Genomic DNA, 18,430 nt, shown 5'->3' on the forward strand with positions numbered 1-18,430 from the left:
GTGTCGGACACTCTGCAAAGTGGAGAATGTGAACATATGGTATAAGCTGCGGACTCCTGCGACATAAACCGTACAGAGCATGCCTGGGATGCTCTTGGCAAAACTGTTTCTCAACGAGCACCACTTCCCCCACCCGTGTGAGAAACGAAAACCGCCTTGTGAGAGGATTGGGACAACATCCCTCAAGGATTCCTCAACAGTTTAGTAGCTAGACCGAATAATATGTGCAAAGTGTGCATTGGTGCCTGAGAAGGGCATATTTTTTTCTGGGAGTCCCACATGCAGCTTTATATTGGGAATCTGACCTGTGAGAAACATGAACTTCCTTATGTCTGTGATCCTGCTTTTCCACGTGCTGAAATCTGGACCATATTTCGTTATAAATATACTATTACACTTCTATTACGCATGTACTGTGTTTCATGTCGGCCATCATTGCCTGTGATTATTGCTGTCAAGCACTGTCTTTGTTCCTTACCAATTGTCAAGTAGTGTTTTTATGCCTGGAATCAATGACCAGGAGAAAACTTCTGACAGATTAAAGCTGTGTAATGAATCAGAACACGTACCGCCATCCTTGCATTGGCAGGTCATTCAACATTCTGCGAATACTACGCTGCAAAGTGAAATATTCATCACTGAAGCTAGCTTTACATTGTGAATAAGTAGTTTTGTGTGTCATCATCTCTCTCAGAAGAGGAAATACATCCACATTCACATGTCTAACGTTCTGCGTGGTGTCTGTTTGTTCTAAGTCGTGTCTCCCTACCACTTTCGCACAACGACGCTCTGAGCTCTGAGCGTGTTTTTTTTAGGGAATTGACTAGTTTGAACCTGGGACCTGTTGCTGGTAGGAGACGCCAGACCACACATGACATGTAGAGTTCAGAAGAGCTCAGTGAGACTAGCGATGATATAATCAAATACTTACTGATTTCAGCGTCAGCTCCACTGCACTCCCTGTAAAAGAATCTTAATATTAACTAAATTTAGTGGAAGGGGTTCAAGGCTTTCCTATTTTTAGTTAGCTGGTAAAATAACGTCGAAAAAGCAGTTCACAAAAATGTGAACGAATATTTCCTGAATGGGTTTCCAAGTTCTACTATGGATCGAAGGATGACCTATGCCATATCACATCTATAATCTAGGTTTAAATTAAGTTTCACGGAAGAGAAAAATATCAAAAATGGTCTACAGTGACCCTCAATTATCTTTAATTATTTATTTAACTTGTTGTAAATTACAGTGGCTGATGTGGCTTCTCAATAATTGTATAACAGAGAAATCATCGCGTTTCAGATTTTAACTTCAAGTAGCAAATGTGAATACCACGAAGTTTAATTGACGATCGACACTAGTATTACGTAAAAAGGGTATGTAACAGATGAGAGTTCTGCAGTTCTGAGTGAAGCCTTATGCGCTCTTATGTGGCATCGCGTGCGTTCATTACCTTGTCGGTGGCTAGGCAGCGTCAGGGTTAGCGGGCGGCACAAGCTCCACACACCTTGCCGTCTTGGTAACAACTCTCACGAACTTCTCCTTACTAAAATTTACCAAAGTTGGTTTAAGAAAAGGTATCTGGCTGTGTCTTCAACAGACCAATCAGGGTCTCAATGTTAACCTTAAGGTTGGTTGGTTGGTTTGGGGAAGGAGACCAGACAGCGTGGTCATCGGTCTCATCGGATTAGGAAAGGATTGGGAAGGAAGGCGGCCGTACCCTTTCAGAGGAACCATCCCGGCATTTGCCTGGAGTGATTTAGGGAAATCACGGAAAACCTAAGTCAGGATGGCCGGACACGGGATTGAACCGTCGTCCTCCCGAATGCGAGTCCAGTGTCTAACCACTGCGCCACGCCGGCCGAAGTGGCCGTGCGGTTACAGGCGCTGCAGTCTGGAACCGCAAGACCGCTACGGTCGCAGGTTTGAATCCTGCCTCGGGCATGGATGTTTGTGATGTCCTTAGGTTAGTTGGGTTAAACTAGTTCTAAGTTCTAGGGGACTAATGACCTCAGCAGTTGAGTCCCTTAGTGCTCAGAGCCATTTGAACCAATTTGAACCACTGCGCCACCCCGCTCGGTGTTAACCTTAAGCTCCGCCTACAAAAATTCTGTCCATCCAATGAGAAACGTCATACTTTTCGTGGTGGGGCAATGTTTTTAATGTTTGCTACGTAACAGAGATGCGTATAGTCTCACGCTAGAACTTGCAGCTGGTGTGGCCCTTTTAGTGTTATCATAGATCTATACTGTTCTTCTGGAGGGCTCTATTTTTTAACATGCGCTCGGGGTGGACCTCCCGGCGATCGGTCAGCGATGTGAGTGTCCCTTATTTAGGCCTTCTAGCCTACTCGGCTCTGCTCTCGACTTCTGTTCTCGTTTCTCCCCTCGGAACTGCGTCTGTTTCACGGTGGGAAGGTATGACATGCATTTAGGCGTTCTTGTGTTAGTCTGTGGTATTCCATTTGCTTACTCGTTACTCGTATTACTTTGGTTAATTTAATGTCAGGATTTATTCGGAGCTATGTGACATATTGCCGGATTTGCTATCATGTCAGGGTTTTCATGGAAGGTGTTGGATTTGCCTGACACCTTACACATGGCAGCAATGAAGCAGTTGCAGCTGGTCATCTCGATCACATAGATTTCTTACACTTTATTACCGGTTTCGGCTAATGCCATCTTCAGATGATTAAAATATTCTGATGTAAATCGTCAAGTTAGACATGTGCAAGAGCCGAAACCTGCAATAAAGTGTAAACGATCTGCGTGATCAAGACGGACTTGTAAAAGTAAAGTGCCAAAAAATGATTGCGGGCTCTTTTACAGACTTTATGTCTTCAATGAATATGTGACCACATAGCTTGTTTGGTAAGAGCATCCATGACTCCTGCCCAAATTCAAGTCTGGCACAAGCAGTTTGAATGTCAGTAAATATCGCAACAGCTTTGTTCAGTTTGAAAGCTGTCTAAGTACAAATAACCTTTATCTGAAAAACCCTACTTTTAACGAAATCATTTCACAAAACATCTGACCATTTTTGTTTCAAAATGCTTTTTTTTTTTAATTTTCAAGTTTTGTTTTGAAAGAATGAAATATAATACAGGTAAAATCGATTGGTAAACTATTATTATTGGGAGTATATGAATCAACAGATAACAGAGAAGTTTCAGTTTATGCGGTAAATAGATATTTATTTTATTTTTCAATACAAAGGAAAGAATTCAACAATTTCTACACCTATGTATGAGGCCTGTTCCTTGGGCAAGTACCATTCTTAACTAAAAATAGAACACGTGGACTTTCCTTAACAGTTTTACATGAAAATCTGCACATTAATCCACCTTTATAGATAATTCCTACGAAATCTTAAGGCACTTACCGTGTCCCACAACCAGATTTTGAATGCCATCCATGTAGCAGTCTGCCGCCTGACCAGGCAACCATTCATTGGAACATGGTAGTTTCGACATCTTCATTGTGGTCATGGCACTGATCATCCAGGTGGCTCTGCCAACGCAGGCAGACGTGGTATGGTAGTCAGTGTGCGCTAGATCGGAGCTGTACGGAGGATGATTAAGTTGTTCCTAGCCAAATGGTCCAGTCAGCTGTTGAGTTCGATTGGCCACATGTGGATGGGCATTGTCATGAAGCAAAACGATCGCCTTACACAGTATGCTACACATTTTATTGTGAAATTCACAGTACAGTTTTTTAATGTCTCACAATAAGTCACGGGGAGACAAAAAATCCACAAGCAACAACCCCCAAAAAACAGTACACATGATTTTATAGGCTGAAGGTGTTTGCTTGAACTTCACTTTCTTGTGTGACGCTGAATTCCGCCATTCCATGGCTTGCTGCTTTGATTCAGGTGTAATGTAGCCATCCATATTCCATCGACCGAGAATATTTGGCTTAAAAACGCATCGCCTTCCAAATGTACTTCTCTAGAAGATTCAAAGAACTGGCTAATGATTGCTTTTGTGCACCTCAGTATTTTTGGTACCCAGCATGAGCATAACATTCAGTGTTTTAATGATTGCATAAAGCACAGATCCTTGACACTCGAGGAAATTCATCACATAACGTCGAAATCGTAAAGTGTCAGTTCTTTCTCACTTTTTCATCACCTTTCTGCACCAAATGACCAGTAATGACAGAATATCGCCCACTTCGTTCCTAATCGTGCACATTCCTACGACCATCTATAGAAGCGCTAACCCATTTCCATACCATCCCATCGCTCGTAATGTTTCCTCCATACACTTCACTGATCTGACGATGAAATGCAGCCGCTTTCACGCCTTTAGCACTAACAAAACGAATCACAGCGCGTATTCCACAGTCGGTGGGATTCTCAGTAGATGGAGGTAACACTCATAAACAAATGTAAACACGACGAATGACTCTGTAAAGGTGGCTGTGGCTTGCCAACAGAGTGCAGCAAATAGCGCGCCTGCGCCAAATGCCGAGTGCGGCGCTGCAGCGGTGGAATTTAAGAACGGTATTTACTTTCAAAACACAACAAATAGCTAGGCCTTCCAGAGTTGTTGAGAATTTTGTAAGCAACACTAGGTAATGTCTGACTGACATATTTGAAAGATATGCACTAGAGTACCAATTCGTTGCTTTCAGAAACGGACCAGTGAATAGAACAGGAAAATGACTAAGCAAAAACACTAGGTCCAGTAGACATCCTTGGATGGCATAGGATGTATTTAATTCACTTGATCAAAGGACAAAATATATAATGCGGCAAATGGGGCAGGCAAAAGGGAGCAAGGCTGTCTACAAACTGAGACTGAAGGAAAATTCTAAGTGATGAAATACGAATGATTAAAGGAGCAACAGAAAGCAAAGTTGATTTCAGGAAAGATGATGGCTTACACAAGAAAATTAAGGAAATCTTTGAGGAAAAGAGAAGGAGTTGTATGAATATTAAGAGCTCTTACCAGCAGAGTGCTGCAAATGCCAATTGCAGTCCTACAACGGTGCAATTGAAGCTAGTAGCGAAAGTGTTCCAGAAATATTTCTATTTCCCCTCAAATCACTAATTAAGTTTCTCTTAATTACCTCGATTATTCCAAGCAACTAAATATTACAATAACAATAATAATAATAATTATTATTATTATTTTGTAAAACTAGGCCTCTTGCTGGTCACATTGATACTCCAATCGTCCGTTTCCCACTCTTCATTTCGCTATGAATATTTGGATAAATTTTTTTCCACATTGTTTTTCTTCATTACCCTAATTGTTTTCAGGCAAAAATACCTTTTTTCCAATACTAATCCTCACCCTGATCCATTTGATACCACATTTGTTCAAATTCGAAAAAAAATATTTCCATTAAACCTGAGAAACAAGCTGTGACATTAAGAGTGATTGTATTTCAAGTGTTTTTCCCATGCATCCTTCGGACGTGTCTCATTTTTCAGCCTCTTATGCAGGGACTACGACGATTTCTGTGCAGGCCGCAGTGGCCGAGTGGTTCTAGGTGCTTCAGTCTGGAACCGCGCGACCGCTACGGTCGCAGGTTCGAATCCTGCCTCGGGCATGAACGTGTGTGATGTTCTTAGGTTAGTTTGGTTAGGTTTAAGTAGTTCTAAGTTCTAGGGGACTGATGATTTCAGATGTTAAGTCCCATAGTGCTCAGAGCCTTTTTTTTACAATTTATGTGTCCTTAGTGATATTCGTAGACCTAAAGTCCCTTGTCAGAATAATGCATACTCTATGATTAATGACATATTGAAGGTTCCAATAAATGAACGCTGATAGGGTCACGAATGTTATTTTATCGAATAGCGATATACCGTTCTTTTTCTTTCATCACCTACATATTATTTGATCTGCTGTCACGTACCTATCATCTACAGCCAGCCAGACTTTATTACTTGCAAGGGTACACAAAAACTTTCTGCCAGCATTTCCATTCTTCTATCAGTAACTCGTATCAGTGTATTACAACTGTGAGTTATTAGACAGGTAGTGCAGTGATATTCATCCTGGTCAGAAGCTTCGTCATTCTTCTTGAAGCTTGACACCATTAAGCTGCCTAGATATCTTCCGTAACAGGCGGGAGATTTCTGAGGGAATACCGTCTACTGCAGGTGAGTTGTATCGATATAGGCCTTTCTGTGCTCTATCAAGTTCATTTTGCAGTCTCATATCTCCCATCTGATCTTCATCTACATTCTCTTCCCTTTCTATAATATTGTTTTGAAGTTCGTTTTCTTTCCACAGCACTTCTATATCTACACCTAGCGAGGTGGAGCAGAGGTTATCACACTGGACTCGCAATTCGGGAAGACGACGGTTAATACCTTGAAACGTCCCCTTTGAACAATTATACACGACTGTGCTTAAACTGACACACAATATTTTGCCGGCCGAAGTGGCCGTGCGGTTAAAGGCGCTGCAGTCTGGAACCGCAAGACCGCTACGGTCGCAGGTTCGAATCCTGCCTCGGGCATGGATGTTTGTGACGTCCTTAGGTTAGTTAGGTTTAACTAGTTCTAAGTTCTAGGGGACTAATGACCTCAGCAGTTGAGTCCCATAGTGCTCAGAGCCATTTGAACACAATATTTTGTTAGCGCAACGCAATCTGACTTTCAAAATTCCCTACAAAAGAATGGCCCTGACTAACATTAAACTATACCTTTCACAAATCACTTACCTCACAAAAATCTTCGCTGCTCAAGCTACTGCAATACAGCGAGCGCCACTACTGCCAGCTAAATAAAAGATTCAAACTATGGAAGGCACTAACTACTGATAGGGATAGTTAGCAAATGAAAGATATTAATAGAGAACAAACAATGTATTTACCTTGATATCATCATATATAAATATAGCATGACAAATTTCAAAACTCCGCCATCTCTCTCCCCACATCCACCACTGCTGGCGGCTCACCTCCAACTGCGCAACGCTACGCGCTGTTCACAGCCAACTGCCTAAGACTACAATGGCGAGTATTACAACAATGCAAAGCAGCCACAGACTGCACACAGCACAGCAAGTGATTTTCATACAGAGGTGGCGTTACCAATAAAAAAACCTAAACAGCCTACTTACATAGCCCCCATGCTCCCCACAAAAATTTTTACGAATTGGATTGGGCAGTGGCCAATACAGATTTGAAAAAAAATTTTCATAATTACAATAACAAAGAAATCAAATGCACACACTTATTGATACAATGTTGGTCAAAAGCTAAAAATTTCTCACAGTCCATAAAGACAGTCCACATTGTTCATCACAGTAAAAATGCAGAGTTTTTCTCAAAGTCTGAGCAGTTAAAGAAAATGCACATAGAAGTAGTGGATTTCCATGCAGTCTTGAAGAAGTAGTGTTGTCCTTCCAACGGAAAGACAGTGCTGACTCTCGACATGCAGACAGATAATGGGCCACAACAGAGCAAACCCACAGCAGAGTCATTCGATGTTTTGAAGAATATTGGTAGGTAGGTCATCACAGAGCAGACCCACTGTAGTCCTGGTAGAGATTACGGTATTGGTGGGCCACCAGAGGTGCAGACCCACTGTAGGCCTTGTAGAAATAATGGTACTGGTGAGTCAGCAAAGGTGTAGACCCACTGTAGTCCTTGTAGAAATGGCCAGCAGCCATCTGTTGCGACTTTGCAGGTGCACAATCACCATCGAAGAGTCTTGCAGAGAATATAGCAAGTCCATAAACCACCACTTGTGCACTCACAAAGTGTTTGGAATTGTCCTTAGAACCAGCAATGCTGTTATCCAGTCCCTTGCTGAATTATTAACACACGTGCAAACACTATCAGTCGCTACTTCTCACATATTGTCCATGTACTATGACCAACAGAAACGTGCGCAGTGAAATGTTACTTAATTTGAAGAACTGGTAACAATTACAATTTGGTAACATAAAAATACAATAACAAAGGTACAAAATACATCATTAAAGAACAATAATACAGATAACATTTGTAGTACAGGCTTTACAAAAGAATCGAAATAACATATACGTCAGTGTTCCAGGAATTATGACATGAGTACATACATAAAAGATCAGAATAACTTTCGAAACACCAACTTCACACATGAGCATTAACACAAAACAGAATAAATAATGTCTAAACATCTTTACAAAGTAAATAACATATTATTAATGCCAATTATATTCGAGGATAACAGTATTCCTCATCATAGTGAATGTAGCTTAATATTAAAAGAAGAAAAAATTCTATGAAACTACACAGAGACAGGAAGAAAACAAATACACAAGGGTACACAAACACATAGTGGGATAACACCAATAGGAAAGGACAGGGTTCGTTTTCAGTGTAACATTTGGTACTGCAGTCCAACCCAAAACTTCATATATCTTTCCTCTTATTTCATCCTTTGTTTCCACCAAAAATTCTATCTAAGCATGCTTTCTGTATTTATATGTTCACACATTTCTTACCTCAACATTTATTTCCAAGAAAATCCTACCTAAACCTGTTTTCTCAATGCATTTCTTCCAATTCATCGCAACTCATTCTCTTAGAGGCTACCCCCTCTTAAGCTAACTTAAATCTACTGAGCTCAGATGCTAAACTAAGGGACGAGGCAATGCAGCAGCACAAAATAAGTAACACAAACAGCAATGACCAAAAAATTGGAAAATTGCAAAGCAAGCTACAGTAAATCTAAATTACCAAGGAATGCAACATTACAACTAATATGACCCAATGTGCAGCAACAAAAAAATAAATCTGGCTTAGCAGAGTAACACAAATTAAAGTTCAGTAGCACTATGCCTGGCAAACAGCAGCTTATATCTAAACATGACATAGCTCAAGCAGAAAAAATAGTACACTAAAGATAACAATGCAGATAAGGGAAATGTATAATCACATCTTAATGTCTAAGTAATTAAAGTGGTGCACCACAAGAAGTTATTCTACCAAAAAGTTACCAATTACTTGAAAAGAAAATTATGAATGCAGTTCCTGTGAAGGTAAATGTCATTTTGTGCTCCCTCATTTTTTTTAAAAATTATTATTTACTCGATCTGTAGACAGAAAATATTTATATTAGTACATCTATAAAATTTTATTTTAACCAATGCTGCAGTGCAGCTAGAAACTAGATATCAAATGAAATAAGCAACTATGTACAAAGCAAAGCATAAGAACATCGTTCAATAGTCATGTGGCATTTCATAAGTAGTAAAAAAATCTCTCATCTAGAAAGACAGTAGTCATAGTCAGGTGTGTAGACAAACTATTTCTTGTCATTTCATTAGGCATTTCAGTAAATATCAGAAATAACAATATGTTTCCAAGTAATCAGCGTGTCGGATTTGCGATGCTTTCTCTAAAGGAATGACAATGGCCAGGATAATGGCCTCCCTTTTTTTTTTTCCTGTGCTCTGAAAGGCACGTGCTAATGGCTTTTTCTCCAGGCGTCTGACACAGCTGGGTGCCCACGACGCATTACGTGCAGGTGGTCACTTAACTTTCTTACGGAAATATTTACGACACCAGTTTCTGCTACAGTGACAGTCTCATATGAAAATTTCACAGGTCGAAAATTTACTTCACAAGTGTGTAGAAACAAAATCCTACGAATATAACAGTGTCCAAAAAAATTTTCGCCGGCATTGTGATACATTCACGCATTTACACACACATTTCATAACTATTAAAGTACGATTCTCGGTTTCCAACATCCTTTTTCACAAGTCAAGATTCCTTAACTTCTTTCATTATTCATATACATATAAACACGTAATCACATTCCTCATATATGGTAGCATCATCTTATTGACATAAACATACCTCAACAGCATAATACACATAGTCATCGTAATAATAACATCATAACACCTCAGTCAAATCTCAAAAACGTCGTAGCTTTCTGCAATAATTTCAAACCTAAAAAAAATTCTCTGCTCATTTCAATAGTGTCATCTACCTCAAACGTACTTTAAAATCATGCTCCCTTACCAAATATATCATTCAAAGCTCTCATAGTATCACAATGGTTCCGAAAAAATATGAACAGATCACATAGTACAGACAAAATACAATTTCGTAAGTGTGAAGTAATCCAACTCTGTAATTGCGTAAACATATGTCACTGATGTAATAAAAAAAGTTTATCTCTCAGTTACATGATCAGATAGCTGTGTAATTTGTGTGTTAGAGAAATATGGTACCGATGTGTAAAGTTGTATAAGCAAATACCATATTAGCTAGGGTTCCTTGTGGTTGCCACACGCATGGTACACAAAGTAAGCGTGTCCCCCCCTGAGGATAAATGTAATTATACTCCCAGGTGTTACAAATTACAGCAATGGAATAAAATGTATCACGGAAAACTTTCTTTGTAATTAAAAAAAATCTTTAAAAATAAGTGTTTTAAGTATAAGATTAATCACTCAAATGCGTGTACTGTAGCGCTAAACTGTGCATCTTGTCGCAACATAATCTCTGTGGAAGTGTCGTAGTTATCGTCCTCCGAAAGCTAAGTTCTGCAGAAGTCAATGTACTTACCACATGATAAACAAAAGTGAAATGCTTTGCGTATAGATATCGTAGTTATTATGCTTATTGGCGTGATGAAGAAAGTACTGTACAGTAACGTATTGTTATGCCACGAAAAAGGCTGTCTCATTGTTGCTATACCACAAAAGTTACTACTAAAACATGTTTTTCTTCCTAGAAGAATTCAGAAAACTGTGCAGATATAAAACAGATACACTGCAAAAGCAACATTGTAAATTGTCACTCATTAGTAGCGTCGTGATAACATCGTGTAGCTGTCACATAAACTAACCACTGTGTCCTCTGGTATCTCACAGAAAGTACTTTAAACCCAGAATGTATTTTCAAGTAAACCAAAAGTTGCATTAAAATCTCATTAGCAGTACCAGTATGTGTCCTAAGTATGTAAGCCTGATAGTCGTTACGTAATCGTGCAACTAACAAGCAAGAATGTACAATTAACAACACTGTGTTGTCTGTTCATTATAACAATGCATTCGTAATTTCTGTTTAAATAAGTTCTCTTGGTTCTTGACTGGATATTTCACTTCAAACATTGTTACATGTTAACAGATTCTAAATCTGACAAAGCATACTAGAAATGTGAAGTGAAAAGTTTTATGGCAAAGACAAAGTTAAAAAGCAGATTATCTTTCAATAAACGATTTTACATGTGAAATGTGGTGTAAACCTTTACTCTTCCTAGTACACAGAGTTTCAACTTCAAAGCAATTATCATGTTGTATACATCGGTAAAGAATGCTAAAATTTTTCTCAAGGCTAACGTCTTATGTTATTTTTCTCGGAGCTAGCGGGCGCACGCGGCTGCCTGCTGCGTGCGGTGTGAGTCATTGTCTGTCCCTTTGTTGGCGCGCGTCGTTATTGGGGTTTGGAGACCTGACTTCTACAAATTCACCTCCTCGAGAGGGCCCTGCTCTGTTTGAATCCCGCCAGTTCTGATGCAATTCACGTCTGTCGTTACGATCACATCGTCTGTCGTCATGTCGGTAGTTCCTGTAGTTTCTTTCTTGTCGGTTAAGTGGTGGAGAATTTCTCCCTGAATCGTAACTGCACGCTGAACTGTTGCGTCTGAAGTTATTCTGTCTCCCTTGATAATAATTATTTTGGTTCCCATATTGTCTGTTTCTCTGATTGAGGTCATATTCACTACTTCGGAAATGCGATCTTTCTCTGTAACTATTATTACTCTGCCAGCGGTTGTCATATGGGTGGTGTCTGTTTTGGTCACGATTTGCGTTGTAAGAATAGCCTTTTCGTGTCCAGTTATTGTTTCTGTCATCACGGAATTGTGACGTATGTGACCTGTAGTGATTGTTTTCCTGTTTTCGCATCCGGCGACTGTCTGTGTCAATTTCCAGTTCTTGTAACAGTCCCTGAAAAGCTTCAATGTCGTCTTTGCAACGTCCTGCCAAAATAATATGTCGTAAATGTTCAGGTAATTTGATTAAGCAAATGTGGATGAGTTCTGAGGGGCTGTATGGGTTTGTCAGGTACTGATTCTTGTGCAACATGTCTTCAAAATATTTCACAAGACTGAAAAATTCAGACTGTTCGAAATGTTTCATCATTATGATGCGATGTTTTACACGGTCTTGTGTAGCTTGAGACCAATATGCTGAGAGGAAGGCGTGGTAAAACTCTCCTTCACTGTGGCAATCGTGAATTACCGATCGCATTCTTACAGCTGGTTCATTCTCCAAGTAGCCACACATAAATTCTAATCTGTGTTCTAACGACCAGTTGGGAGGAAAACAATGCGAGAATTGATGGAGCCATGCTTGTGGATGAATGTCGTTGCCAGAATTCTTAAATGTTTTGAATTTACGTGTAGTAATGAACAGCTTATAGCCAAAATCATCATGTTGGCGAGTCGCATATCGGTCATTGTTAGGTCGTGTCGGCCGTTCCATCTCAAAATTCGGTGCACATTGCCAATTTCTTTCATAACTTCCGAAATGCCCTGTGTTATTATTTTGCGGCTTTTCCGTATTTCTAAGTCCCTCTTCCCGTGTTGGAGCGCGAGTATCCTCTGAAATACGTAATTCTCGTATTACCTGTGTCAGTTGATCTTGTACTTCCCGGATTTCTCTTTGGTGTTGTGTATTGATTTGATTTTGATTCTGTTTGAATTTTCTAATTTGTTCATACTCTTCTGTGTCAGTGAAGGCTACAGGTCTTGTGTCATTCAGATCATCGTCTACCTTTTTAGATAAGTTAGTGACCTGATCCGAAAGTTCGGCTACTTTCTCCGATAGTGTACTTATTTCTTCAGTGTGTTTTTCTGAACCAAGTTTCAGAGTATTTACTGTGTCCTTAAAGTTTTCCTGAGTTTTTGCAAGTTGGGTAACCGAATCGGTAAATGCAACTGAGTCAATTTCAGCCCACAAGGTCTCATGATTTTCATGAACAATGGTTTGCAGTTCTTTTATGGCTGCTTCGTGATTCTGTAATGCATTTTCATGCCGCGAAAAAATAGGTTGAAAATGCTCACAAATTTGTGTGTTTACGTCATTACAGACTTTTTGACATTTCGATTCAATGTTATGTAACTCAGTAGTTAAATCTTCACGTGTTTGTTCAAGTGTGGTGTCTAACTTTTGAAGATTTTGTTCCATTGTGTCTAACTGTTGCTGTGTTTGTCTCTGGTGTTGTTCCATTGTGTCTAACTTTTTAAGATTTTGTTCCACTGTGTCTAACTTTTTAAGATTTTGTCCCATTTGTTTCTGATTTTGTTCAAGTGTTGTGTCTAACTTTTGTAGCTTTTGTCCCATTTGTTGCATTAACTGTAATAACAATGCACTGGTGTCTGAAACATGTTCCTCAGTGCTTTTCGGCAGTGAATTTGCACCGGTAACATTGACATTTTGACAAGCAGAAAATGTGTCTTGACTTATTTGAGAAAACCTGAATCTGCAGTATTTGCAAGATTGTGTCCTGTCATTCTCGATTCCTGAGGCGAGCTGTTGCCGACCGATCGATCGATAATGCTTCCCTGTTCACTATTTGTTTCACTGTCTGCGCCATTGTTTGCCGCCCGCTCCATTTCCCTATGCTTTTCGGCAGTGAATTTGCACCGGTAACATTGACATTTTGACAAGCAGAAAATGTGTCTTGACTTATTTGAGAAAACCTGAATCTGCAGTATTTGCAAGATTGTGTCCTGTCATTCCCGATTCCTGAGGCGAGCTGTTGCCGACCGATCGATCGATAATGCTTCCCTGTTCACTATTTGTTTCACTGTCTGCGCCATTGTTTGCCGCCCGCTCCATTTCCCTATGCACTATTACCAAATTACTACTTTGAATGTCTGTTACTTCATTACACAGTGGTGCTGATAAGCTATGCTCGTCGTCACTATTATTTCTCAGTTTACTTTGGAGCCTAGTGTTACGTTTTTCACACGCCATTATTGTCACAATATTTCACACGATAACACAGAAAAGCACAATTTGAAGAGCAAATTAAAATAACATAGCAATGGAAATAATGTCTACTTAATTGCCAGCGCAGCTGCGAAATACTTGGTGCAAATCTACATGCATGCCACAACTGTTTTACTGTACAACAATGAAAGACTGCAACTACAAAGGAGATTCTCTCTACAATTACGCGCTAGCAATAAACAAAATCTACACTAATTACACAAACTAGAAGAAAAAAATCAGAAGATTCCAGTGAGGTATCCTAGGCTAAGGGTCGACATATGAAACGTCCCCTTTGAACAATTATACACGACTGTGCTTAAACTGACACACAATATTTTGTTAGCGCAGCGCAATCTGACTTTCAAAATTCCCTACAAAAGAATGGCCCTGACTAACATTAAACTATACCTTTCACAAATCACTTACCTCACAAAAATCTTCGCTGCTCAAGCTACTGCAATACAGCGAGCGCCACTACTGCCAGCTAAATAAAAGATTCAAACTACGGAAGGCACTAACTACTGATAGGGATAGTTAGCAAATGAAAGATATTAATAGAGAACAAACAATGTATTTACCTTGATATCATCATATATAAATATAGCATGACAAATTTCAAAACTCCGCCATCTCTCTCCCCACATCCACCACTGCTGGCGGCTCACCTCCAACTGCGCAACGCTACGCGCTGTTCACAGCCAACTGCCTAAGACTACAATGGCGAGTATTACAACAATGCAAAGCAGCCACAGACTGCACACAGCACAGCCAGTGATTTTCATACAGAGGTGGCGTTACCAATAAAAAAACCTAAACAGCCTACTTACAACCTGCGTGCGGCCATTCAGATTTAGGTTTTCTATGATTTCCCTAAATCGTTCCAGGCAAATTCCGGGAGGGTTCCTTTGTAAGCGTACGGCCGATCTCCTTCCCCATCCTTGACACAATCCGAACTTGTGCTCCGTCTCTAATGATTTCGCGGCTCCCCCCGTCGGAGGTTCGAGTCATCCTTAGGGCATGGGTGTGTGTGTGTTGTCCTTAGAGTAATTTAGTTTGAGTTAGACTAAGTAGTGTGTAAGACTAGGGACCGATGACCTCAGCAGTTTGGTCCCATAGGAACTTACCACAAAATTCCAAATTTTTCCAATGATTTCGATGTAGAACAGGACGCTCATTTTTCCCTGCCTGCCTGTCTGAGCTCTTAATATTCATACAACTCCCTCTCTTTTCCTCAAATATTTCCTTAATTTTCTTGTGTAAAGCATACATCTTTCCTGAAATCAACTTTGCTTTCTGATGCTCCTCTAATCATTCGTATTTCGTCACTTCGAATTTTCTTTCAGTCTCAGTTTTTAGACAGCTTTGTTCCCTTTTGCCTAGCCCATTTGCTGCATTATATATTTTGTTCTTTGATCAACTGAATTAAATATATCCTATGCCATCCAAGGATTTCTACTGGACCTAAAGTTTTTGCTTAGTCATTTTCGTTCCCTTCTCTGGTACATTTCTGAAAGCAGCCAATTGGTATTCTATTGCATATCTTTCAAATATATCAGTCAGACCTTACCTAATGATGCTTATAAAATTCTCAACAACAACGAGTTGTTTCAACTTACCAAGATTAAATCTCCTTAATTTCCTACCTTTCTGCAATATTGTCAGTTTTTATCTGCTTGTGATTTCTATGTATCTGTAACAAGAAGTTTCCAGTGGGTGTAAATTCTGTTACGGCGGTCACACATTGACTTTTAGTGCTATAACCGATAAAACATTGAGTGGTTCATGTTGGGAAATATTATGAGAGAAAAAAAAATCAGGAGAGAGATTGGATTGGGAGATGTGATCACGACTAATGGAAATAAAATTAAATTGTGCACCATTCGATTATAGAGATAGGCGAATGGAAGGTAGGTGAGCCAATGACGTTCTCAGTTACATTCCAGGAAAGAAAGATAACAATAGGTTGCGAAGATGATCTATGGAAATGTGAGTAGATGACATCAGAGAATCTACATAAGGGACATGCATGTATGGTGCTTTCCGTGTGAGCTCTAATTTATCTTATTTTATTAGCATGATCATTCCTCATAAACATATCGTTCTAGTGCATAAGTTCATAGATTTATTCCATAACTATAATAGACACAAGAGACATACGAAACAGAGACTTAAGTCATCCATAACATATTCTCTTACACTATTTACAACAGTCTGCCGGCGCCGGGGTAACTTTTCGATTCCGCGACTGTAGAAATCAGGTGGTTTTCAGGCGAAGAATTCGTCGCACCATGTTCGGAGAGAATTTTCATCCGGAAAGAAAGTTCCTTCAAGGTTTGAAGGTTGTTCGATAGAGAGGGAAATAGGTGAAAACCTGACATACGATTGGGTGCATAAGATGGGTAAGGAATGACTTCCCGACCCAGCTTTTGTACAGTGTTCTTTGCAGGTCTAGCAGAATGCACGCGGACGCTATCGTGGAATAGCATCATTTCACGCAGTCTTCCTGGTACTTGCTCATGGACTGCGTCTGCAAGACATCTCAGTTGTTGACTGTAAATGACAGGAGTGATGGTTACACCTCGGGGAAGCAATTCGTAGTACACCACATCGTCTTTATTCCACCAGATGCATGACATTATCTTTTGTGGATGTACGCAGGTCTTTCTATGGGAAGTTGCTGCTTCCTTTGAACTCAACCATTTCTTTCCTTTCCTTACGCTAGAATAAGACACCATGGTGAAATGATTAGAGTTCATCATATCTGACAGTTCTCAGGAACGGTGACGTCGGTCATTGTGAATTAATGCGTTTAAATGGTCTTCATCAAACCTCGAATGTCGCCAGCCGGAGTGGCCGTGCTGTTGTAGGCACTACAGTCTGGAACCGAGCGACCGCTACGGTCGCAAGTTCGAATCTTGCCTCTGGCATGGATGTGTGTTATGTCCTTAGGATAGTTAGGTTTAATTAGTTCTAAGTTCTAGTCGACTGATGACCTCAGAAGATAAGTCGCATAGTGCTCAGAGCCATTTTTGAACCTCGAATGTCTTCTTGAACGTGGAGAGTCACTTATGTCAAAACGATCCTGTACGGAACGCGGAAACCATTTCCTTGCCATGCTGTATCCAATGGGATTATCCCCAAACACGGCGCAAATGTTTGTGGTTGCCTCCACTGCTGTCACCCATCTAACTCAAACAGAAGAATATGTTCCGATTTCTCCCGTTGGTATTCCATTTTCTAGCAACCATAGCTCCATTCACTATTTTCAAATGACGAACTGACAATATGTAAACTCAAATAGCGACAGTGAACCTAAAAAAAAAAAAATGGCAATCAGTAAATAAACCCCTAGCAACCGGAATACCAACATCCAAACAAAATCGCTATAAACTTATGCATCAAGTTAATAGTTTGGCATCAACAAAAGACTTTCATATTTGGAGGAGAAAGCTGGTGAATGAAATTTCGTGATATGATCTGGCCTTAGCGAGAAACGCCTTCGTTTTAATGATGCCATCCGGACTCGCATATCAAATCTGTTACACACTCTCCCCTATTTCGCGGTTACACGGATAAAGCTGCGTTTCTTTGAAATTTTTAGAAGTCCTCCGTCATTCATGTCTGTCGAGGATCCCATAACACGCGACAACATTCCACAAGTTGACGGATAAGCGTTCTGTAGGCAGTGTCTTTAGTGGATTCGTTGCATCTTCTAAGAACTAACTAAACGCCACCCGAACAGGCCCGAAGGCCCAACGGTACCGCCCGCCCGCCGTGTCATCCTCAGACCACAGGCGTCACAGGATGCGGATACGAAGGGTGGTAAGCACATCGCTCTCCCGGTCGTATGTCAGCTTACGAGACCAGAGCCGCTACTTCTCAATCAAGTAGTTCTTTAGTTTGTCTCACAAGGGCTGACTGCACCCCGCTTACCAACAGCGCTCGGCAGACCGGATGGTCACCCATCCAACTGCTAACCCAGCCCGACAGCGCTTAACTTCGGTGGTCTGACGGGAACAGGTGTTACCACTGCGGTAGGCCATTGGCGCATCTTCTAATACTTCAGCAAATAAAACGCAGTCTTTTGTTCTGGTGCACCGCAACATTTTCTATGTGATCGTTCCCATATAAGTAGGCTGTAACCGTAATTCCTAGATACTTAGTTGAACTGACAGTTGAGCCGTGGTAAAAATTGCTGTTTTGAAGAGCGCGCCGCAGTGCGTAGTGTGAAGCAGTCGCCCTCCGTTTCTGGTGGTGGCGCCACTGTGGCAATCGCAGCTTTGGTGTCTCCCTCTGGTGGGATAGCTCGTCAGTCTGGGTCAGTCTGGGTCAGTCTCTCGTCCCCAGATTGCTAGTCTGTCTCTCGTCCGCATATGTTACGCAGTTAGTGTCTGCCTGTCGTTCCGATCAACCTTTAAAGCCGGCAAAATGAGAGTCTTTCCACTTCGCCAGTAAGAGAACTCAGCG

General features: G+C 40.5%; 1 pseudogene; it reads right to left on the reverse strand.

The window, feature by feature from the left end:
* Positions 1-17,893: 17,893 nt before the first annotated feature.
* Positions 17,894-18,010, reverse strand: LOC124555308 (annotated as a pseudogene).
* Between the last annotated feature and the right edge of the window lie 420 nt (positions 18,011-18,430).

The sequence above is a fragment of the Schistocerca americana genome, chromosome 1 (genome assembly GCF_021461395.2).
Source record: "Schistocerca americana isolate TAMUIC-IGC-003095 chromosome 1, iqSchAmer2.1, whole genome shotgun sequence".
Lineage (NCBI taxonomy): Eukaryota > Metazoa > Arthropoda > Insecta > Orthoptera > Acrididae > Schistocerca > Schistocerca americana.